A 3,406-nucleotide genomic window follows, 5' to 3' on the forward strand; every position below is an offset into this window, starting at 1 on the left:
TTTACTTAAGTAAAAGTAGCAACACCAAACTGTGAAAATACTCATAAAGTAATATCAATATCAAAGGTTTAGAAATAAAACATGTATTTAGTATCAAAAGTGAAAGTGCTCATTATGTAGAATGACCCTTTCCAGTGTTATATATTTTATAACATAATCTTCTCGCACAAAGCTAGAAAAATGGTGAAAGAAAGATTTCTTACAAAAATGGCAGTAAGCGTGGATGAGATGGACACAGCTGTACAGGCTGATGTAAGTCGACTTAGCACAGAAAAAACAACTCTTAAAATACCAAACAAAAGAAAAAACAGATTGTTCTTGCTTTCTTACTTTGTATAAAGTCTCCTGCAATCCTTTTGGCTGCTACCAGCCAGGAGCAAAACTCCACTGAAGTGAAAACAAATGTTCAAATCTTCTTCTTACGTTTGTTAATCTGTGTGTGTAAGTTAACTTCTTCATATTTTAATGAAAAGAAATTTGTGCATGTGAACTCTTAAATTATGGCTGTAACTATTATTTACATTATTGATTGATATTTTTAATTTCTTTTTACTATTAACTGATTAATAATTTGTCAGACTTGTTTCCTTTGCTTGTTTTGTTCGATCAGTTCAAGTGACAAAGCCCTTTAGTGGCCATAGGAATTATGGCAGGAACAAAGAGGAATGTCAGGTGGCAGTAATATAGAGCAACAGAGTCCTCAGAGGGAGGAGGTTGATGGATGAGTCAAAAAAACCCTCTGACTTTATCACAGGAAGCCGCTGTTCATTTCCAGTTTTCAACAGACCCTCAACGTTGGCTCCCTTTCACAATTGTTCCCTGACTTTAACCAAGTTGTTATTATTGTAACCATGATAATGAAGGTCCATTTACCTTCACAAATCACCCAAACCCAAATCATGATTGTTCTTGTGCCCAGACCTAACCGAATCTTAACCAAAAACTTTGTCATGTCATAAAGCAGATTTATTTTTCAACACTGACTTGTAGAGATTTTGGAAGGCATTTTCTTTGATTTATATGAATATCATAAACTGTTCTTAGCTTTTTATGTTAAAATGATGCTGACAAACAATAGAAGTGAAATAAAATTGGCAATTCAGTCTGATTATGAGGCTAATAGGTACATATTAATCTCTAAATATAGCAGTATAAAGTCGTAACAAGTGAAAATCATCGTATTTTTACTTGATATATAGTTTGAAAAAACTTAAATTTGATATTTACTCAAGTATTGTACAATTACCTTGAGTAAATGTATTTAGTTATTTTCCACCACTAGGGTTTGTGCACATGTCCACCTCCTGCCCGCATTTGTGAGAAAAAAAAATTAGGCTACATGTGAGTGGTTATCACTGTTTTTCCATGACAATGAAAACAAATCCAGCTTACACTCAATTCTGTTTTCTCTCAGACTCTGTATGTGTGAGAGAAAGCCTCCCTCTGTCCTCACTCTATAAAGGCTTGATCTCTGCCTCTGTTGAATATGTTAATCCATCTGCTGCTCCCCTTGCTCTTTCTCTCTGCCCACGAGACCCCCACTGCCCCACTCTCCCTTCCCAAGTAGGGGAAAGGGGATCTGGGATCACTTCAGCAGAGGCTTGGTGGGCCAGGACTTCATCCCCTGGTTGATTATGTGTGTTGGACAGAAGAGGGAGAAGGAGAGGTGCACAACGTAATCCTATTGACCATCCCTGTCCCATATGGTGAACGCACTGGCCTCTCCAGTGGTACAGTCAGTGGAGTGGCAGGGCCAGCTTGCCTCTCCAATCAGGGCACATTTTCACTAAAGCTCCACATCTCACACTCTCATGTGGGATCACTGGTGTAGAAAAGACGAGAAGTGTTTTGTTATTTGTCGCAGAGAGTCCACTGCCATCTGATTACAATTTAATTCTCCATGTACAATCAGTCATGACCAACACTTTGAAAGACTGTCTCTCACCATATATACATTTGGTTTTATTCCACTACTGAGTGGCTAATGTATACTATTTTATATTTTTACAAAGCCAAAAAAAGCATAAAAGTCTGATTTTTAACAGGATTCATGTATTCTAACTTTTCCTTACTATATCCAATGGGTTTTAAAGGATGCACAAAGGATGCAGTACTGATGTAAAGCATTTATTTCCTTGTAAAGCACTTTGTAATTTTGTCAAAAAATTATTGTACAAATACATTTTATTATTATCATCAAACTAAGAGAGAAACTTTGTGCTAATTTCCATGAACACTGTTCTGATTTTGGACATTTACAAGAAATAAAACCGGACAATGGCGATCAAAGCAAGCAAAAATCTATTGATTAATGACGATGAATCATTAATCATTAATGATCATGGAAGGGTTTATTTTCTTCTGTCTTTATGTGTTTTTTTTATTTATTTATTTTTTTTACTACACAGAATAAGTTAGCTGGTGTAAATCATTACTTAATTTTTTTCTTAGCCACCATCACAATGTGTAAAAAAGTCAGTATTGAGTTTTTGGCACTTCCAGGTTATAATATATTTATATATATAATATATAATACATATTTTATTAATTCAGTAAAAACTGTTTTCAGCTCAACAGTGTTATGAAATTAAAAAAAAGCAGCCATGTGTTTCTGAGTCTTTATACCCTCCTGTATTTTGTCTTATAAAGCACCACAACAACAGTGAATGGCATGATGTTGCGAGGTACTTTTATTTTGTCCAATCCTTGTATTCCCAACATCATATCAAAAACATAAACATCAGAGGCCAGTGGGGGACCAATATTGTGTGCGTGTTGGTGGGTGGATGGGTGGGGGGATCTGGCCTTGTGTCAGCGGCAGCCTGAACGTCTGTTCAGTTCTGGTGGAGGTGTGGGAGCCCGCAGGGGGCTTTTTGTCCGAGTACCACTGTTACAATCCACGTTGGCCATTCAGCCCCAGCCATGTCAATTGGCATATGGTTGATTCACCCCCAATGGGTTCATGTAACCAGAAAATGCTGCCTTTCAGGGACCTGCATTCTCCATCAAGCGGGTGAGATTAAGATGTAATGTTGCTCTCTCCCTCCACAACAGGGGGTCAGTGGAAGTGACGGGGAGAGGGGGACGATTAGGACACATGAGCCTGCAAAAAAACACCCTTGGGGCAAAGGAGAGCGAGGCTAGAGGGAATGTTGGGCACAACGGTGTAAGTGTCGCGCTTACCACAACACACATCATCATACAATTGTGTCACTTGTTTCGATTGTTGTGTATGAGTCTATTTTCTAACACAAATAACTGTGTACAACGACTGTTGTCATTCTTCACTTTGGATACAGCAGATGACAAACTAAACAATGTAACATCATGGTCCATTTAATGAGTTCATTGTCATGAAATTTTCTTTTTCTTTTTTCACAAACTTCAACTTCTTTATCTCTGTTGA

This window comes from Morone saxatilis, unplaced genomic scaffold (assembly GCF_004916995.1).
Source record: "Morone saxatilis isolate NCDOM2014 unplaced genomic scaffold, NCSU_SB_2.0 Contig5, whole genome shotgun sequence".
Taxonomy (NCBI): Eukaryota; Metazoa; Chordata; class Actinopteri; family Moronidae; genus Morone; species Morone saxatilis.